We start from the raw sequence: 22,626 nt of genomic DNA, 5'->3' as shown, positions 1-22,626 counted from the left end.
ACACATTGGCAAGAGTGATATTATCCAAGATCCTCCTTGAATATTTCTGTCAGTGTTTCTTTGAATAACGCATTGTTCAAATAGCTAGGGATTTAACTATCTCAGATCGACTGTTGGGTGATGAAGCTGTGTGAATGAGTAATATCACACCAAGATCCTCCAAGAAATTATACCGGAATTCAAAGAGATTATGACATTTTAAAGTGACCATAAAGCACACCCGAGCATCAGTAACAAAGCCCATTATATGATTCTGAGAGAGAACTGACCAAGGTAAACAGGGGAAACAGACTGAAATGTAAATGAACAGTGGAAAACATTTACAGCCAGAGAGACCTAGAGACGTACAGCACATAAACGGACCCTTCAGTCCAACTCGTCCACGCCACCCAGATATGCTTTCCTAATCTCGTCCCATCTGCCAGCACTTGGCCCATATCCCAATAAACCGGTTTTATTCATATACCAATCCAGATGCTTTTTGAATGCTGCAATTGTACCAGCCTCAACCACTTCCTCTGGCAGTACATTCCATACATAAACACTCTCTGCGTGAAAAGGTTGCCCCTTAGGTCCCTTTTAAATCTTTCATCTCTCACCTTAAACCTACGCCCTCCATTTCTGGTCTCCACTACCCCAAGGAAAAGACCTTGTCTGTTTATCTTATCCATACCCCTCATGATTTTATAAACCTCAGGAATGTCACCCCTTAGCCTCTGACGCTCCAGGGAAAACAGTCTCAGTCGTTTCAGCCTCTCCCGATAGCTCAAATCCTCCAACTCTGACAACATCCGTGTAGAACTTTTCTGAACATTTTCAAGTTTCACAACATCCTTCCAATAGGAAAAAGACCAGAACTGCATGCAATATCCCAAACATTGCCTAAACAGTGTGCTGTACAGCTGCAACATGACCTCCAAACTCCTATAATCAATGCTCTGACCAATAAAGGAAAGCATACCAACACCTTCTTCACTATCCGCTTACCTCGGTAACACTTACGGGGGCATGGGTGTGGACATGGATTGGACGGTGGGTGTGATGGGCGGGGGCGGTGTTGAACAGATTTGGGGACGGGCTGAGGGTGATGTAGGATATGTCTGGGAGTTGGGAGCAGGCGGCGGGTGGAGGGTGGTGTCAGACGGTTTTGGGGGCAGGATTCGCTGTTGGGTCGGTTTGGGGGGGCGACGTTGAGAAGTGGGTGGGGGCGGTGTTGGATGGGTTTGGAGGTGAGCGGGGTGTGTTTTAGGGGTCTGACAGGGTGTGGGGGCTCACTCATGGCTTGCTGCTGCCTAGTCACCTGAACAGGGAGCAGACTGGACTGAAAACACCGAGCCCCAGAGGAAATGTATTGAATCGATTAACCGAATAATCAATTATCCGAATGAAATAGTGCCCGCCCATCTCGTTCAGATAATCGAGGTTCCTCTGTAAACCATCTGGATTATACCCTAGTGTTGTGAGTTTTACCTTCACCCACTTAACCCCTGCTCGATCCTGCTGAATGACTCCAATATTGGCCCAGTTCCAGTTTAAGACATAAATCTGTCAACCTGTCTGATCTTTTTCCACAACTATGTTAAAACAAAGACAGTTTTGGTGACTGGACGCAATGTGCTCTCCGACTGATACTTCAGTCACTTGTCCGACCTCGTTTTCTGAGGAGAGGTCCAGTGTTGCACCCGCCTGAGTAGCATAGAGCCCTCTACATCTTGATTGAGGAAACTTTCTTGGACACATTTTACAAATTCCACCCAGTACGGGCCTTTTACACTCTGGGTGACCCAGCCAATCCAGGGGAAGTTAAAATCTCCATCCAATACTACTCTATTATTTTTATAGGTACCTGCAAACTCACTACACATTTGCTCCTCTCGTCCCCGCTGGCTATTTGAGGGTCTAGAACACGATCCCAGCAGACTGACCATCCCCTTTTTGTTTCTAACTTTTAAATTTATGCCCTCATTTGATGACTGCTTAACAGAATTGTCTCGATGCACAGATGTTATGTCCTTCCTAATCAAAAGGACAACTCCCCCTCCTCACTTACTTGCCCTGTAGTCACGCCTGTAGTTTCTTTATCCTGGAACACTGAGCTGCCAGTCCTGCCCTTCTCTCAGCCATGTTTCTGTTATGGCTATAATATCCCAGTCCCCAGAGCTAATCCATGCTCTGAGCTCGTCTGCCTTACCAGTCAGGCCTCGTGTGTTGAAATAAATGCCCTTTAAACCAGATATCTTTCCCTCCCTTGACTGTGCCCCTGGATATCCTGAACAGGTAACTTGCTCTTGATGGCTGATGTATTTCCCCTAACTTTTCGATGGTCCCTTTCTCACTCAGAGTCTCAACTCCCTGCCAAACTAGTTTAAATCCTCCTGGGTAACACTAGCTAATCTCCTCCCTGAGATACTTGTGCCTTTTTGCTTCAAGTGCAAACTATCCCCTTTGTATCGGTCCCCTCTACCCCAGAAGAGATCCCAATGACCCAGGAACTGAAAACCCTGCCCACTATACCAGTTCCTCAGCCACACATCCATCCGGCCTACCTTTCTATTTCTATCCTCACTGTCACTTGGCACTGGGAGTAATCTGGAGATCATTAAGGTCAATATCCTGCTTTTTTAACTTCTTACCTGACTCCCTGTACTCATTTCCCAGGACCCCATCCCTTTGTCTACCTCTGTCATGTGGACCGATGTGCACAATGACCTCTGGATGTTCACCCTCCCTCTTCATAATGTTCAATAACGACTCAGAGACATCCTTGACCCTGGTACGTGGGAGGCAGCACACCATCCTGGGGTCTCCTCTGGAGCCACACAGTCTCCTGTCTGTCCCCCTCACAACTGTGCCTCCTATCAGTATCACAATCATTACAGAGGATCTGGCAAACATAGACTGGGAGGAACTCCCTGCAGTTGGGTCCATATTAGGAAAGTGGAGTATTTTAAAGTGATGCAGTGAGAACGCAGGGCCAGTGTGCTCCTTGAAGAGTGAATACTAAAGGCAGCAAATCCAGAGAATACTGATCAAGCAATATCGTGAGTTTGATAAAGAAAATATAGTGCAATAAAATCAGGTGAAGCCCTTCACAAGTATAGAGTGTGCAAGGGGTTGTGGAAAATGAGGGACAAACAATGGTCATGAAATATATTTGGCAGATACGATTGTGGAAAAGCAACAGGTATTTTATCAGCATCGTGAGAGTAAGAGTATTCCCAGCGAAAGAGGAAGGCCTGTGAGAAACCAAAGGGACAATCTGTGCATGGAGTCAGGGGAAGCAGGTGAGGTCTTCACTGAATACTTCCCATCTGTATTCACACAGGAGAAAGGTATTGTAGCCAGGGATTTCAGTCGGGATGCTGAGGTTCCAGAACATGTTAAGATCAATAAAGAGGAGGTATTAAATGTTTTCACAGGCATAAAGGTGGAGAAATCTCCAGTGCCCAATGAAATGTATAGAACATAGATAGAATATAGAACAATACAGCACAGAACAGGCCCTTTGGCCCACAATGTTGTGCCGAATATTTATCCTAGCTTAAGCACCCACCATGTACCTATCCAATTGCCGCTTAAAGTCACGAATGATTCTGACTCTGCCACTCCCACAGGCAGCGCATTCCATGCCCCCACCACTCTCTGGGTAAAGAACCTACCCCTGACATACCCCCCTATACCTTCCACCCTTCACCTTAAATTTATGTCCCCTTGTAACACTGTTGTACGCGGGGAAAAAGTTTCTGACTGTCTACCCTATCTATTCCCCTGATCATCTTATAAACCTCTATCAAGTCACCCCTCATCCTTCGCCGTTCCAATGAGAAAAGGGCTAGCATCTCAACCTCCCCTCGTATGAGCTATTGTCCATTTCAGGCAACATCCTGATAAATCTTCTCTGCACCGTCTCCAACGCTTCCACGTCTTTCCTAACGTGAGGCGACCAGAACTGCACAGAGTACTGCAAATGTGGCCTTACCAAGGTCCTGTACAGCTGCAACATCACTTCATGACTCTTGAATTCAATCCCTCTGCTAATGAACGCTAATACACCATAGGCCTTCTTACAAGCTCTATCCACCTGATGGCAACTTTCAAAGATCTATGAACATAGACCCCAAGATCCCCCTGCTCCTCCACCTTACTAAGAACTATACCGCTAACCCCGTATTCCGCATTCTTATTTGTCCTTCCAAAATGGATAACCTCACACTTGGCAGGGTTGAACTCCATCTGCCACTCCTCAGCCCAGCTCTGCATCATAGCTAAGTCCCTTTGCAGCAGACAACAGCCCTCCTCACTATCCACAACTCCACCAATCTTCGTATCATCTGCAAATTTACTGACCCACCCTTCGACTCCCTCTTCCAAGTCATTAATAAAAATTACAAACAGCAGAGGACCCAGAACTGATCCCTGCGGAACTCGACTTGTAACTGGGCTCCAGGCTGAATATTTACCATCTACCACCACTCTCTGACTTCGACCGGTTAGCCAGTTTTCTATCCAACTGGCCAAATTTCCCTCTATCCCATGCCTCCTGACTTTCAGCATAAGCCTACCATGGGGAACCTTATCAAATGCCTTACTAAAATCCATGTACGATACATCCACTACTCTACCCTCATCCACATGCTTGGTCACCTCCTCAAAGTATTCAATAAGACTTGTAAGGCAAGACCTACCCCTCACAAATCCGTGCTGGCTGTCCCAAATCAAGCAGTGTCTTTCCAGATACTCATAAATCCTATCCCTCAGTACCCTTTCCATTACTTTGCATACCACCAAAGTAAGACTAACTGGCCTGTAATTCCGGGGGTTATCCCTATTCCCTTTTTTGAACAGGTGCACAATATTCGCCACTCTCCAGTCCCCTGGTACCACCCCCACTGATAGTGAAGACGAAAAGATCATTGCCAACGGCTCTGCAATTTCCTCTCATGCATCCCACATAATCCTAGGATATATCGTGTCAGACCCATGGGACTTGTCTATACTCAAGTTTTTCAAAATGCCCAACAAATCTGCCTTCCTAACAAGTATCTCTTCTAGCTTACCAGTCCGTTTCACACTCTCCTCTTCAACAATATGGTCCCTCTCATTTGTAAATACTGAAGAAAAGTACTCTTTCAAGACCTCTCCTGTCTCTTCCGACTCAATACACAGTCTCCCACTACTGTCCTTGATTGGACCTACCCTCGTTCTCGTTATTCTCATGTTTCTCACAAATGCATAAAATGCCTTGGGGTTATCCTTGATCCTATCCGCCACAGACTTTTCATGCCCTCTCTTAGCTCTCCTAATCCCTTTCTTCAGCTCCCTTCTGGCTATCCTGTATCCCTCCAACGCTCTGTCTGAACCTTGTTTCCTCAACCTTATGTAAGCCTCCTTCTTCCTCTTTACCAGATATTCAACCTCCCTCATCAACCAAGGTTCCCTCACACGACCATCTCTTCCCTGCCTGACGGGTACATACATATCAAGGACACGTCGTATCTGTTCCTTGGAAAAGTTCCACATTTCCACAACATCCTTACCTGACAGCCTATGCTCCCAACTTATGCTCCTCAGATCCTGTCTTACAGCATCGTATTTACACTTCCCCCAATTGTAAAACCTACCCTGTTGCACGCACCTATCTCTCTCCATAACCAAAGTGAAAGTCACAGAATTGCGGTCACGATCACCAAAACGTTCACACACTAACAAGCCCATCATTTCTCCCGGTTCGTTACCAAGTACCAAATCCAATATGGCCTCCCCTCTGGTCGGACAATCTACATACTAAGTTAGAAAAACTTCCTGGACACACTGCACAAACACCGCTGCAGGTATCCCAGGCTGCTATGTCATTCAGAGGAGGACATCTGCCCATCCTCACGTGTTCTCCACGACATAGCCACAGCAAAGTATTTGCCTCCCAATTGCTCTCTTCAAAGGCCAAGCAAGTTACTCAGTTCAAGGGCAGCTAGGACTGGGCAAGAAAGGCTGGTCAGCCAGAGACACCCACATCCCATACCTGATTTAATAAATAATCCATTCGGATGGTCCCACTGCACTGTGCTGGGACCAGTGTCCTGGCCGATCATGTCGGTAGGTTTATGGACAGGTCTTTAAACTGACAGAGAGGATGTTGGGACAGGGTTCAGGTGAAAGGAACTTTCCAAATCCAAAGAGAAAAGGTGAAGCAATTGAACAGCATGGGGATGTGGCTGAAGACAAGCAAAAAGGAACAGGAAGGGACAGAGTTTAAATAAAATTGTACATCAGCGAAAAGATTTGTGACAGAAAATTGTGGGAAAGAGTAAGTTATGTTTTTTTCAATGGACAACGTCACTGTAATAAGGTAGATGGATTTGTGACACAGAGATAAAAAGAGATTTAGACACCAGGGAGACAAGGATACAGGGTGAACAAAAATATTCAATGGTTCACAATCTTGCGGAAACTCAGGAAAAATGGGTAATACTAAAAATAATGGATAACAAAGGCATTACAGAGAAAGCATTCGGCTGCAGATCATGAAGTAGAGTCAGTCTGAATGTAAATTAGTATTTGCCAAGGACACAAACAGCAGAACAGTTTTAGCCACTGAACAGTATTCCATTGCTCATCATTGCATTACTCAGGAACTCGTTGGAATTTTTTAACAAAGGCATTGTGATAATTTTGGAAAACTTCAATATTTGTATAATCTGGGACAACACACGGTCAACATTGATATTGGAAGAGGAGTTCGGTAAATGTTTTTTTCAGTGTTTCTTTGAAAAACACGTTGTTCAACTGGCTAGGGACATAACTATTGCAGAGTGACCGTGTGATAAAACTGAGTGAATGAGTCATGTCACCGTGAGAGATCCTTCGGGAAATTGTGATAAAGTGCAGTTTAAATGAATATAAAGTTTTAAAGTGATTCGCAGAGGACAAGATACAACTAGAAACAAAAATAGTCAATTACATGTGTGTGAGAGGAGAAGTGACCAAGGTAAACAGGCTAAACAGACTGGAACATGTGTCTGTAAATGAACAGCAGAAATAACTTTGAAGGAACAGTGTATAACACTCAACAGAAGGACATTCCATTGAAACAGTATAAACCTCAGCAAGAAATCCCCACTGGTCCCGCACTCAGGACAAAAGGGATCATACTAGATTATGAGGCTGAGAAGATCCCCAAAAAATACTTAAAATCCTGAAGTGAGAGAGTATTTTAGGAGTAAATGTTAAATAGATTGCAAAGGGTATGCTAGCAGGAGGAGGGCTGTGGGAAAGGGAACCATGGTCAGGGTTTATTGGCACAATAGGAACAGGGAGAGGTGAAGGTGCTGGAGGTGATGAGAGTGTTACAGAGAGTGGTCAGGGTCTGAACGGTGTTACAAAGCCAGTACGGATTGCTGCAGCTGGAGGGGTTTGCAGAGGTACGGAGGGATATATGTATTTTTATTTATTCATTGATGGGATGTGGGTGTCACTGATTGGACTAACATTCTTTGACCCAACTGCTAATTGCCCAGAGGGTAGCTCAGAATCAGCCATATTGCTGTGGGTCTGGAGTCAAATGCTGGTCAGACCAGGTTAGAATATTTAATGCCCTTCCTTAAAGGAAGTAAGTGACTAGATGAGTTCTTCCTCTTGATCAACAATGTTTTAATGGTGGCCCCACCAATGACTTTTACAGATACAACATGACATCCCAACTCTTACTCTTAATGTTCTCCCCAATGAAGGTAACGACCCCATACGCCTGCTTCACCAACCTGTCTACCTGTGACACCACATTCAAAGAACTGTGTACCTGCATCGCTGGGTCTCTGACTGATAACACAACCCAGGGCCCGAACAATAACTGTACAAGTCCCACCCTGGTTTGTTTCACCAAAATGGAACACTTCACGTTTATCTAATTAAACTCCATCTGCTATTCTTCTGCCCATTATCACAGCAGTACTGTTCATCCTGTTGTATCACAGATAACCTTCTTCACTGCCCACATTACCACCAATTTCAGTGTCACCCAAAATCCTTACTTCAGGAAACCAATATTCCCATCCAAACCATTTATCCAAATGACAAACAAAAGTGTACCCACTCCACCGCTCGTCACATGCCTCCAGTCAGAAAAACATTCTCCCATCACCCTCTGTCTCCAACGATCAAGTAAATTTTGTATCCAGTTCACGAGCTCCTCCAGAATGCCATATCCTTTTTACACTGATCTGAGCTTATTACCCAATTAATCAGACAGAACGTAGAACACAGAACAGTTCAGCCCAAGACCCTTCGGCCATGATGCTATGCCAACCTTTTATCCAACTGTAAGATCAAACTAACCTACATACGCTTAATTTTACTATTATCCATGTGTCTGTCCAAGAGTCTATTAAATGTCCCGAATGTGTCTACTTTTACAACCACCATTGGCAGTCCATCCAACCACCTACCATTCTCTATCCTCTTATCCATCTTCCAATCACTTTAAAATTACACCCCCTTGTAATAGCCAATTATGGCATAGGAGGAAAAGTCTCTCACTATTCACACTCTCTGTTTCTCTCATCACCTTGTTCACCTCTACCAAGTCACCTAACCCCCTTCTTCACTCCAATGAGAAAAGCCTTAGCTCCCTCAAACTTTCTCCATAAGAAATGCCTTCCATTCCAGGCAGCATCCTGGTAAATCTCCTATATACGCTCTCTAAAACTTGCACATACTTCCTGTAAAGATGGGATGAGAACTGAACACAATATTCCAAGTGTGGTCTCACCAGGTCGCTATAAAGATGCAGTAAAACCTCCCGGCTCATAAAATCGATCCCCTTGCTAAGGAAAGCCAACACAACATATGACGTTTTAAAAACCCTATCAACGTGCGTGGCAACTTTGAGGGATCAATGGACATCGACCCCATGACCTCTCTGTTCCTCCACAATGCCAAGTATTCTGCCTTTTAACACTGTATTCAATATTCAGGTTCGACCTTCCAGAATGAATCACTTCACACTTTTCCAGATTGAACTCCTTTTGCCACTTCCAGCCTAGCTCTGCATCCTGTCAATGTCCCATTGCAACCTACAACAGCCCTCCACATTACCCACGACTCCACAAACCTTCATGTTATTGGCAAACTTACTAACCCACTCTCCAACATCCACATCCAAGTCATTTATAAAAATCACAAAGACCTGAGTCCCAGAGCTGATTGTTACAGAACACCACTGGTCACTGAGCTCCTGGCTCAATACTGTCCATCTGCCGCCATACTCTATCTTCTCTGGGCCATCCGATCCTGCATCCAGACAGACAGATTTCCCTGTATCCCAATCATCCTTCTTTTCTGAATGAGCCATCAACGTATTCTAACATATCCTCAAATAATTCAATAAGGTTTGTGAGGCATGACCTGCCCTTCAGAAACCCATGCTGACTGTCTCTAATTTAACTATGTCTTTCCAAGTAGTCATAAATCCTTCTTTACAGTCCTTGCCAATAATCTGCACACCACAAACATTAGACCAAATCTGTAATTTCCAGAATTCTACCTCCGTAATATGGGCCAGACGCTACAAATCTTCTCTCCTCTGCCTTGTTCCCCAGAAGGGCACTGGAGGGTGGTGGGGATTACAGAGTCAGGGAGGGATATCAGCACAGGAGGGTTTTGCAGGCATTAGGAGGGTTGCAATGCCAAAAGGAGGCTTCAGTAATTGTGAGGTTCCATGGTGATGAAGGCATTTGAGGAGGGAGGGACGGGGGGAGGACTGTAGAGAAATGAGACGTTTCACAGTTTAGGTGTTTTGTTAGGACTCCGAGAGGTTACTGAGTTGGGGAGGGTGTAAGCACTGGTGGATATTACATAAACATGTGGGTTTGGTTGCAATGCAGGAAGAGGATTCAGGAAGCTGGAGAGTATGGGGTCTGAACGAGGTTACACAAATGGGAAGGGTTGTCAGGAGGGGAGGTGTTTACAGAGACAGCAATGGTCTGATCTGGAGCAGAGGACCCAGACTGGGAGGGACGTGGGGACTGGAGGTGGTTTCACGGGGAGGGAGGACCATAGAGCCACAGGAGATTACAGAAATGTGGAGAGCTATAGGGCTGACAGGGGTTCATATGAGTTGGGAATGTTGGGAGGGATGGAGAAGTTTACAGGGATAAGGATGTTTGTAGGACAGGGCTGGATTACACAGACAGGGACTGTTTTATGGAGCTGAGCAGATTACAGAGATAAAGAGGTTTGTATCATCTGGTGGAACAAACAGATATGGAGGGTCGTCGTGACTGAAGATATTTATAGATATAGGAAGGCTTAGGTTCTGGGGGTTATTTAGACATGGAGGCTGTGGAATGTGGATTGTTTTTTGAGAGATTGGGGTAGCAAGTTTGGTTGGAGACAGTTTCACAGATAAGGGAACATAGCAAAATCAGGAGGAAGTTCCTGTGGTAGGGAGGGTTTGAGTGGAGAGTGATATTTACACAGATGGGGGTAAGAGCTGGAGAAGGTTATGGAGATGAGTAAATGTTTGGAGATACAGAAGGAGCTTATATTGACAGGGTGGGTGATAGTGACGGGAGGATGTTACATTGTTAATGAGCCTTGTAGGAACAGGATCAGGAGACGCACAGGCATTGGAGTGGGATTTACAGATCGGGAGTGTTGCAGTGAACTGAGAGGATAACACAGATAGGGATGGTGGTAGGGTCTCCACAGACTGATGGCGTTTTAGGGACTGGAGGAGGTTTGGTCGATAGGGAGGGCTGTAAGAGCTGCAGGAGCTTATGGAGAGTTGAAGAGTTGGAGCAGTTCACAGAGGGAGGGTTCTCCGACAGGAGTAGGTCACAGATAGTGAGGGCTGTGTGGCCTGAGAAAGTTAAAGAGAGGGGAGTTTTCGGGACTGGAAGAGGTTACACTGACAGGGTCAGTTGAAGAGACTGTAGAAAAAATGCATGGAGAAGGTTACACAGATAGGGAGGCGAGTAGGGACTGAAGCTGAATACACAGACATGGAGGGTTGTATTGTTAGACGGAGCTGAGTGGGATAGGGACTGGTGTAGGGATTTACACAGATAGAGAAGGTTGTGTTTTTGGAGAAGGTTACACTGATACAGACAGTGTTAGGGAGTATTTAATGGACTACAGAGGAGCTCAGACAGAATGTGTTATGGGGAGTGGAGGAGATTACAGACACAGAGATGGCTGTCGGTTTGAAAAGAGGTTCTACAGATCCACAGTGCTGTAAGGTTGAAGGGAGGTTGCAATAATAAGAGTTACCTACACTTAATGACATTTTGATATAGAGAAAGTCTCAGAACGGGACTGTCAAAAGGAAGTATAGACAGTCCAGATGGGTTTACAGAGATATAAATGTTTTTTGGGGTTTCAGGATGGAACAGTGATTAGGAGTGCTGTAACGAATGGCAATATTTATGGAGAGGGTTCTAAAAGCAGGAAGAGGTGACGGTCATACCGAACTTTGTAAGGACTGGAGAAGCTGACATCGTCAAGGAGTGTTTTAGAAACTGTTGGAGATTACACATATAAGGAGAGTATTGGGGATGAGGCAAGGTCCAAGAGACAGGGATGGTTGATAGGACTGGACAATAACCTGCATAGAATCTCCACAGTGTGGAAACAGGCCATTCGGCCCAAGAAGCCCACACCAACCCCTCTAAAGAGCATCCGAACCAGACCAATCCCTCTCCCTGTCCAATAAACCCTGCATTCCTCATGGTGAACTCACCTAAACACACTTGCCTGAATACTACAGTCAATTTATGATGGCCAATCCACGTATCGTGCAAATGTTGGACTATGGCAGGAAACCAGAGCACCCGGAAGAAACGCACACATTCTGGGGGAGAACATGCAAAGTCCATACAGACAGTCGGCCAAGGCTGGAATTGAAGCCAGGTTCCAGGCACAGTGAGGCTGATTATACAGAGCACTGCAGAGATTGGACTAGGTCACAAAGTTCACAAGGGTTTATTGGAACAGGAGGAAAATATAGTCAGGAACAGGAGAAGCTTACATAGATCGTGTCCATGAGAGGGACTGGAGGAGGTTAACGCAATAGAGAGGGTTGTGCATTCTCTCGACAGTTAGAGGTAGGGACGGTTGGGGAGACTGGATGAAGTTAGTCATACTCAGAGTTGTACACACTCGGAGTAATGGCAGATGGAGTTTGCTTCTGATCACTGTGAGGTAATGCACTGTGGGAAGTCTCATAAGCGAAGGATATACATCATGAAGGGTAGGTCCTCCTAGAGAACTGAGTAACACCGGGACCTTGGTGGGCAAGTCCCTGGATGTCTGAAGGTGTCAGCACAGGTTGACAGGGTGGGGAAGGCACCTGAACTGGGAGCAGGAGGGGGACCCACATCCTGATGGGGCGAATTGTTAGAGCTGCTTGAGAGGATATAATCTAATCTGGCAGGGTGTTGGACCTTAAACAGTCATAAGGCCAGAAAGAAGACTGAGGTTGGTGCACAAGTTAAAGACAGCAATTTCAGCAGAAAAGGCAGGCAAGAACATAGCAGGGAATGGGGGAGGGGGAACTGATGATTAAACTGCATTTATTTCAATGCAAGGGGCCTGACAGCTAAGGAAGATTAACTCAGGGCATGGATTGGAACATGGGACTGGAATATTATAGTTATTACAGAAACAAAGCTGAGGGAGGGACAGGACTGACAGTTCATTGTTTCAAGTGGAGATGCTGCAGGAAGCATCGAAGGGGAGGGAAGAGAGGACGCGTGGTGGTGGGTTTTCATTGCATGAATCATTACATCAGTACCTAGAGAGGATATTCCTATGGAAACACTCAGTGACACTATGTTAGTGGAACTGAGAAATAAGAATGGGTCATCACTCTGACACGATTATCCTACTGACCCCGAATAATCTGTGGCAGATTGAGGAACAAACATATCAGGAGATCTCAAATATCAATCATAATAATAGGGCTGTTATGGTTGGGGTTTTTAAACTTTCCAAACCTAGACTGGGACTGCCAGTGTTCAGTGTTTGCAAGGGAGGAATTTGGTAATTGTGTTCCAGTAAACTCCCAATCAATATGTAAATGGCCTGAAAAGAGAAAGGGGCAAAACCTGACCTCCCCTTGGGAAACAAGGTCGGGAAAGGGACTGAGGTGTGAGAAAGCATTTTGCCAAACTGACTCAAGTCTATTAGTTTGAAAACAGTATGGAAAAGGACAGGGATGGTCCGCAGGTTCAAGTTATAAAATGGGGCCAGACTAATCTTGATAATATTAGCCAGGAACTTTCAAAAAGGTGATTTTGGAGTCTATTTGCAGGGAAAGTGAAGTCTAGCAAGTGAGAATATTTTAAAAGTGAGATAAACTGATCGATCAGCGCCAATATCACCACCAGCATGTTCCTGTTTGTGTGCAGGTCAATGCTGACAGCATTCGGAAACACTGGCTGTCTATTGAGGGTCTGGTCAAGGAAAAGGGGGCAACATGTCAGATATAGCCAGCTGGATCAAGGGAATCCTGAGGATCACAGGGACTTTAGGAATACACTTTGGGTAGAAATCAGGATTGCAGAAAGTGTACAGAGAATGATAAGGAGAATCCAAAAGTGAATGTATAAATATATTGAGTAAAAGAGTAACTCGAGACAAAATGCTGTCCCTTAAAAGTCAATGAGACCATTGGTGTGTGGAACAGCAGGATATGGCTAAGAGCTTAAACACATTTTTTACTCCAGACCTTACTGTGGACAAAGACTGGGGAACTCAGGGAACAAGAGTAATAAGTTAGACCACATTTGGAGGTCTCTGCAATTCCAGTATCCCCGCTATAGGAAGGATGTTGTGAAAGTTGGAAGTGTTCAGAAAAGATTTACAAGATGTTGCCAGGGTTGGTGCTTAATAAGCTGGGGTCATTTTCTCTGGAGCATCGGAGACTGAGGGGCGACCTGACAGAGGTTTATATAAACATGAGGTTTATGGATTGGGTAAACAGTCAAGGTCTTTTCCCAGGGGTTGGAGAGTGCAAAACTAGAGGTCATAAGTTTAAGGTTAAAGGGGAAAGGTTTAAATGGCACTGAAGGGACAGTTCTTTTATGCACACGGAGCTGAGAGATATTCGGATGGGTAAACGAATAATAAGGGTTTAGAAGTACATGGGCCAAATGCTGGTAAATGGGATGGATTTATTTACATCTTCTGGTCAGCATCGACGAGTTGGACCGAAGGGTCTGTTGCGATACTGTACATCTCTATGACTTGAAAAGAGTGCATGTTATAGAAGGTTTTAAAACACAAAGCAATGGAAAGCCCCAGGACCTGATTAAGTGTATCACAGAACATTGTGGAGCCCGGAGCAAAGATATTTGTGCCATCGATAGCCATGTGTGATGTGCTGGAAAGGCTGGAGCGTGGCATAGTGGACAGTGAAGACGTTGTAATCGAGGATAAAGCGGATGGCCCTCAGGACAACTCCATACAACCCTGTCACGGTGGACCCTGCAAGATGTGTCAGATTGTGGATATAGATACCACGATTACATGTGGGGACACCTCCCACCTTGTACATGGCAGGTACTCATGTGAATCAGCCAACATTGTCTATCTTATACATTGCAGGCAAGAATGCCCGGAGGCATGGTACATTGGGGAAACCGAGCAAAGGCTACGACAACGGATGAATGGGCACCGCACAAGAATCAACAGACAGGAGGGTTCCCTCCCAGTTCGGGAACACTTCAGTAGTCCAGGACATTCAGCCTCGGACTTTCGGGTGACCATCCTCCAAGGTGGACTTCGGGACAGGCAGCAGAGAAAAAAGTTGCTGAGCAGAGGCTGATAGCTAAGTTCGGTCCCCATAGGGAGGGCCTCAACCGGGACCTTGGGTTCATGTCACATTACAGGTGATCACCACTGCATCACACACACACAGATATTCCTACACACACACACACACACACACACACACACAGGGACACAGGTACACACACCCTTATAGACACACACACACCCACACTCACACATGCACCCCCTCACAGACTTAAGACACTCTGCACTCACTACACACACACTCCCTCACACTCACAACCCCCACCCCAGACAGACACACACAGACAGACAAAGACCCACAGGCACACATATTTTGTGGGGTGAATTTGTACTTGCAGAGTTACATTGTACTTTGCTCAAAAACTGCATGCATTCATGTAGAACGCTGAGCTCAAAAACTGCATGAATTTATGTAAAATTCTTATCTCACTTTTTAGATTAGAATCAATCTAAACATCACGGCATAGACAGAGAACACAGGGGGCGAACACCTTCAACATATTGTCTAGCTATCACCATTGTTAAAAGCTAACCCGAGAATGCAACTTTCAAAAAAAATGTTTTGTGATTTACACATGAAAGAAGTGAAACTATCACTGTATTCTAACCGATGAAAGGCTGAACAGACAATCAATTTTTCAATGTATAATGTAGTTACATCACACTGTAAATTTTTGCTATAAATTCTGTCTTACAAAATGTATTATATTAGATTATGAGGCTTAGAAGATCACCAAAAAGTACTTAAAATCCTGAAGTGAGAGAGTATTTTAGGAGTAAGTGTTAAAGTGATTGCAAAGGGTCTGCTAGCAGGCGTTGGGCAGTGGGAAGGGGAAATCAGTGTCAGGGTTCAGTGTCACAAAAGGAACACGGAGAGGTGAAGGTGCTGGAGGTGGTGAGAGTGTTACAGAGAGTGGTCAGGGTCTGAACGGTGTTACAAAGCCAGTCTGAATTGCTGCAGCTGGAGGGGTTTGCAGAGGTAGGGAGGGACATATGTATTTTTATTTATTCATTCATGGGATGTGGGTGTCACTGCTAATTACACAGAGGACAGCTCAGAGTTGGCCATATTGCTGTAGGTCTGGAGTCACATGTTAGCCAGACCAAGTTAGAATGTCAGATGTTCTACACAAAAGGTCAGTGAACCAGATGAGTTCTTCCCACTGATCAACAATGCTTTTATGGTGACCTGACCAATGTCTTGTACAGATACAACATGACGTCCCAACTCCTACTCTTAATGCTCTGCCCAGTGAAGGAAACCACCTCAAACACCTGATTCACCAGCCTGTCTCCCTGTGACACCACTTTCAACGAACTGTGTACCTGCATCGCTGGGTCACAGACTTACAACATTCCCAGGGCCCGAACATTAACTGTACAGGTCCCACCCTGGTTTGTTTCACCAAAATGGAACACTTCACATTTATCTAATTAAAGTCCATCTGCTATTCTTCAGCCCACTATCCCAGCAGTACTGTCCATCCTGTTGTATCACAGATAACCTTCATCACTGTCCAGTTTACCACCAATTTCAGTGTCACCCAAAAATCTTATTTAACTTACTTAACAATATTCCCATCCAAACCATTTATCCAAATGACAAACAACAGTGGACCCACTCCACCGCTAATCACATGCCTCCAGTCAGAAAAACAATATGTCTCCCACCACCCTCTGTCTCCTACCATCAAGCCCAATTTTCTGTCCAGTTGACTAGCTCCTCCTGAACGCCATATCCTTTTACACTGATCTGAGCTTACTACCCAGTTTAACATACGACATGTAGAACACAGAACAAGACCCTTCGGCCATGATGATATGCCAATCTTTTATCCGACCGTAAGATCAAAAAAAAAATGGCAGACAGATTTTAATTCAGATAAATGCGAGGTGCTGCATTTTGGGAAAGCAAATCTTAGCAGGACTTATACACTTAATGGTAAGGTCCTAGGGACTGTTGCTGAACCAAGAGGTCTTGAGGTGCAGGTTCATAGCACCTTGAAAGTGGAGTCTCAGGTAGATAGGATGGCGAAGAAGGCGTTTGGTATGCTTTCCTTTATTGGTCAGAGTGTTGAGTACAGGAGTTGGGAGGTCATGTTGCGACAGTACAACGCGTTGGTTAGGCCACTGTTGTAATATTGCGTGCAATTTTAGTTTCCTTACTATCAGAAAGATGTTGGGAAACTTGAAAGGGTTCAGAAAAGATTTACAAGGATGTTGCCAGGGCTGGAGGATTTGAGCTATAGGGAGAGGCTGAACAGGCTGGGGCTGTTTTCCTTGGAGCGTCAGAGGCTGAGGGGTGACCTTATAGAGGTTTACAAAATTATGAGGGGCATGGATCGGGTAAATAGACAAAGTCTTTTCCCTTGGGTTGGTGGGTCCAGAACTAGAGGGCATAGGTTATGGATGAAAGGGGAAAGATATAAAAGAGACCTAAGGGACAACTTTCTCGTGCAGAGCGTGGTATGTGTATAGAATCAGCTGCCAGAGGAAGTGGTGGAGACTGGTACAATTACAACATTTAAGAGGTATTTGGATGGGTATATGAATAGTAGGGGTTTGGAGGGATATGGACCGGGTGCTGGCAGGTGGGACTAGATTGGGTTGGGATATCTGCTCAGCATGGACAGGTTGGACTGAAGTGTCTGTTTCCATATTGTACATCTCTATGACTCTAACTTCCATACCCTTCATTTTATTATCATCCATGTGCCTATCCAGAAGTATATTAAATGTCCCAAATGCATCCAATTTTACCGCCACCGCTGGCTGTGCATCCCACTCAACCACCACTCTGTATGTAACGAACCTACCTCTGAAATCTCCCCTCAACCATCCACGAATCATCCGAAAATTATACCCCCTTGTAATAACTATTTATATGAGCGCAAAATTAATCTCTCTCCATTCACTCGATCTCTGACTCTCATCACCTTGTTCATCTCTGCCAAGTCACCCCTCACCCTTCTTCACTCCAATGAGAAAAGCCTTAGCTCCCTCAACCTTTCGTCAAAAGACATGTTCTCCAGTACAGGCAGCATCCTGGTAAATCTCCTCTTTACCCTCTCTAAAACTTCCACATCCTTCCTGCAATGAAGGGACCAAAACTGAACACAATATTCCAAATGGGGTCGAACTAGGTCTCTATAGAGCTGCAGCATAACCTCACAGCTTTAAAACTCAATCCCCAAACTAATGAAATCCCATACAATATATTGCTTCTTAACAAGCCTATCAACTTGGGTTGCTACTTTGAAGGATTTATGGACTTGGAACCCAAGATCCCTCTGTTCCTCCACACTGCCAAAGATCCTGCCTTTAACTCTGCATTCTGCATTCAAATTCAATCTTCAAAATGAATGACTTCACACTTTGCCAAGATTGAACTCCATCTGCCACTTCTCAGCCCAACTCTGCATCCTGTCAATGTTCCGTTGCAACCTACAACAGCCCTCCACATTATCAACCACTCCACCAACCTTCGAGTCATTGGGAAATTTACTAACCCCTCTTTCAATCACACATCCAAGTCATTCATAAACTCACAAAGAGCAGAGGCCCTGTAACCTCTCCCTGCACAAAACCACTAGTCACTGAGCCCCAGGATGAATGCTTTCCATCTATCATCACCCTCTGTCTTCTGTGGGCCAGTAACCCTGTATCCAGACACACAGGTCTCCCTGTACCCCATACCTCCGTACTTTCTGAATGAGCCATAAGATTTGTGAGGCATGACCTGCCCCTTACAAAACCATGCTGACTATCTCTAATCAAACTATGGTTTCCCAAGGAATAATAAATCCTGTCTCCCAGAGTCCTCTCCAATAATGTGCACACCACAGACAGAAGACTGACAGGTGTTCAATTCCCAGGATTATCCCTATTCCCTTACCTGAACAAGGGAATAATATTTTCCTGCCTCCAATCATCTGGTCCGAATCCAGTGGACAGTGAGGGAACAAAGGTCATCACCAGGTGCTCAGCAATCCACTCCCTCTGTTGCTGTAATAACTTTGGACGCATCCAGTCTGGTTCAGTAACTTATGTATCCTTATTTTTTAGAAAATTCTCAGCACATCCTCTTTCTTAACATCCACCAGTTCACATACATCAGCCTGTTTCACGCTGTCCTCACAAACGACAAGACCTTTCTCAGCAGTGAAATTGAGGCATAGTATTCATTAAGGACCTCCCCTACCTCCGGTGACTCCAGGCACAAGTTCCTTCCACTATCCCAGATTGGCCTTATCCTCACTCTGGCATTGCTCTTGTTCCTCCCATAAGTGGAGAATGCCTCATGGTTTTCCTCAATCCTTCCCAACAAAGCTTTTTCATGCCCCCTTCTAGTTGGCTAAATCCATCTCTCGGTTCCTTCCTGGTACCTTCAGAGAATCCCTACAGTGTGGAAACGGGCCATTTGGCCCAAGACCTCCACATCAACCCTCCAAACAGTATCCAACCCAGCCCCATTCCCCCACCCTATTACTCTCCATTTGCCCTGACTAATGCACCAAACCTACCCGTCCCTGAACACTATGGGTAATTTAGCATGGCTAAGCCACCACACTGGCACATCTTTGGGCTGTGGGGGGGGCGGGGGGGGGGAACCGGAGCAGCTGGAGGAAACCCACAGGGAGAATGTGCAAACACCCCACAGACAGTCGCCTGAGGCTGTAATCGAAATGGAGTCTGTGGTGCTATGAGGTCGCAGTGCTAACCACTGAGACACCGTGCCATCCAATGTAACTCTCTGGATCCTTGTCTGATCCTTGCTTCCTCGACCTTAAGTAAGCTTCCTTCTTCCTCTTGATTAGATGCTAAAGTCCATGTGGACAATGCTCACTGCTCTTCCTTCATCTATCTTTGGCCACCTCCTCGAAGAGTCAATCCGGTTTGGAAACAAAGCCATGCTGACCATCCCGAATCAGCCCTTACCTTTGTAAATGTAAGGATCTCTTTTCTCTCAGAATCTCCTCCAACAACTTCCCCATCACTGGGCTCACAGGGCTGTAATTTCCCGGCTTTTCCCTGCAGTCCTTCAGTGATGGAACAGCGTTAACCCACCACCAGTCTTCCAATATCTCACTGTGTCTGTTGATAATATAAATATCTCTGTAAGGGATACTGCAATCTCTTCCCTAGCTTCCCACAATATTCTAGGATTGACCTAATGAGCTACTGAGGGCTGATCTACCTTTATTTGCTGTAAGATTCCAGCACTTTCTCTTCTCTGGTGAGGATTCTTTCCAAGACATCACTATTTATTTCCCCACGTTCCCAAGCTTCCATGTCTTTCTCCACAGTAAATATTGACAACACTATTTTGTCTAATATCTCACCCATCTCCTCTGGTTCCACACATAGGCGACCTTATTGACCTTTAAGGGGCGGTATTCTCTACCAAGTTACTTTTTAGCCCTTATTGAAACTTGCATAAAGGCTTCTGATAATTCAAATACACCATATCCCCCGTACCACCACACCCCTCCTACACCTTTCCAATTCTGCCATTTATATTCACACCAACAAATTCAATCCAACAGGCTCGTTGCTGTATCAGTCGGCATGGAGACCACTGTCACACACAGTTACTGTACTGCCCTTGCCATAAGTACATGGAGTGTCCTGACTGTTACCATATTGACATTCCCATCACTGTTTGGTGCCTACAAAAGAATTCCTGCTAATGTTTGCTGCTGCTTGCTTATCTGTTCACTGTCATTCCATCTGCCTTATGGCGAATACAGGGAGTCATTCCTCAGTAGTGGGGGGTTGAACAGTTGGGTAGAGGTTACAGAGATAGGGAGGCTTAGAATTAAACAGAGTTACATCTGGTCAAGAATGTCAGAGGGACAAAGGGGTTTGGGGATTGGAGGAATTTACAGAGATAGAGGGAGCTGGATTAGATTCTGGAGATAGGGATAGGGATGGAGAAAGGAAGAGGCAGGCAGTCTCAGAGGCACAGACAGGGAGCTGTTCCATCTCGGAGATTATTGTGTATACTAACAGAGATATGGAAGGGTGTCGTGACTGAAGACATTTACAGATATAAGAAGGCTTCTAGGCTCTGGAGGCTACAGAGATAGGAAGGCAATGGAGAATGCCAGGTTACTGGGTTGGAGACAGTTACACAGATGGGGAGGGTTGCACAAACTGAAAGAGGTTCCTATGGTCGGGAGGGGTATGGTATCGGGAATGAGGGTGAAATTTAACAAGATAAAGATCGAAGAATTAGAGAAGGATAAGGAGATTACAAATTTTTCACAGCTAAGGAAGGGTTGTAGGAGCTGGAGAAGATTACATAGGTAGGGACCGATGGAGAGGTTAAAGACAAATACATTGACATGGAGGGTGGTATTGGTGGGAGAAGCTTACAGGGATAGACAGGGCTGTCAGGGTATAAAGGGATGAAGGAATTTAGTATCTACTGGAGAAGGTTAGGGATTAGGTTGTTAGGGATTGGAGAACCTGACAGAGACAGCGACAGAGAGAATGGTGTGGAGATTGCAAACAGAAGAAGGATTATCGGGACTGGAGAATATTACAGAGATCACTAAAACAGCATGGGTCAGGTTTGATGCCTACGATCCCCTGTGCTGTGGCATCGAGGACCAGTACAGAAGAGGTGAAAGCAGGACCCTCACAAGATGGTGTAAATGAAGCCTAGAATGTTGCTGTTCCTTGCCCAGCTCTGTGACTATGCCCTGTCTTCCAGGTCTGAATATAGAAGTCTACTACCTCCACCCTGTGCTCTTCACTGTGAGCGATCTTACCGGCTGCAGGAATTACTGAAGGCTCCAGATCTCCCTCTCCATCTCTCTCTGGCTGACCAACCAGCTTCAATGAGGTGATGGATGAGACAGGGGTTAGGAACATCCTGATGACCTGCATGAGACAGAAATAGACAGAATGGGAAATTAGACTGATGCAATGAGGATAATTCATGCAGAGTGGCACTGAGTCCAGCAGAGATCTCGATAATCCCAGTCTCCATCCCTTGCCTGTGCTGCTGCATCGCTCTGGAGTGGACAATTCTGTTGACTCAGGATCTCAGACCATCTGTAAGAGGGAGAAATGCTGACAGAGGCTGCAAATAGACCGAGCACAGCGAGGGATACCAGATGGAGAGATACTGAGTGAGAGCACATTATTAGATACTGTATTAATAGGGAATTGTTTGAATTTGTAACAAAGACACTGGGATAATTGTGAGGGGATTCAACCTTCCTATCTCATCATCTCTTTGGCAGTGGTTCACAGATGAGGCTGACTCTCTCCCACTCTCAGTGGGGGTGGGGGAGTCTGGAGTTGTCTGTACAGACTGATGTGGCCTTCCACAGAGTCTGTTACACTTGAGGCAGAAGGTGGACATGGAAAGGGGGTGGATGGGGCGTTGATATGACAGCGCGCTCCTTGTGCTGCTTTCTCCTGGATTCCCGTTTTCCCCACAGAAAGTCCCGAGGTGCTCGACACCTTCCCAATGCTCCTTCCCACTTCAGACGGTCTTGGCCAATTTGATTAAGAGATGAAAAAGAACCGACCAATTCTGAAGTAACCAACATTTAGAAATGTGGAGGAGTGCAGTAGGAAGAGGAAACATTGTCAGTGTTTAATCAGAGTAGCGGAACAGGGAGAATTGAAGGTGCCGGAGGTGGTGAGAATGTTACAGAGAGGGGCAAAGGCCTGAACAACATTACAAAGCCAGTACGGATTGCTGCAGCTAGAGCTGTTTGCAAAGGGAGGGATAGACATATGTATTTTCATTGATTCATTCATGGCCGAAGGATGTCACCGGTTGGACCAACATACATT

General features: G+C 45.4%; 1 long non-coding RNA gene across 1 annotated transcript in view; it reads right to left on the bottom strand.

The window, feature by feature from the left end:
• Positions 1 to 19,884, bottom strand: part of LOC140478553 (uncharacterized) — a 50,511-nt gene extending 30,627 nt beyond the window's left edge. Inside the window, exon 1 of the long non-coding RNA XR_011960811.1 lies at positions 19,750 to 19,884. This is a non-coding gene — a long non-coding RNA (uncharacterized lncRNA). The remainder of the gene's footprint in view (positions 1 to 19,749) is intronic.
• Positions 19,885 to 22,626: the final 2,742 nt, after the last annotated feature.

This window comes from Chiloscyllium punctatum, chromosome 6, assembly GCF_047496795.1.
Source record: "Chiloscyllium punctatum isolate Juve2018m chromosome 6, sChiPun1.3, whole genome shotgun sequence".
NCBI classification, from domain to species: Eukaryota; Metazoa; Chordata; class Chondrichthyes; order Orectolobiformes; family Hemiscylliidae; genus Chiloscyllium; species Chiloscyllium punctatum.
This window is presented reverse-complemented; position numbering and strand designations above follow the sequence as displayed.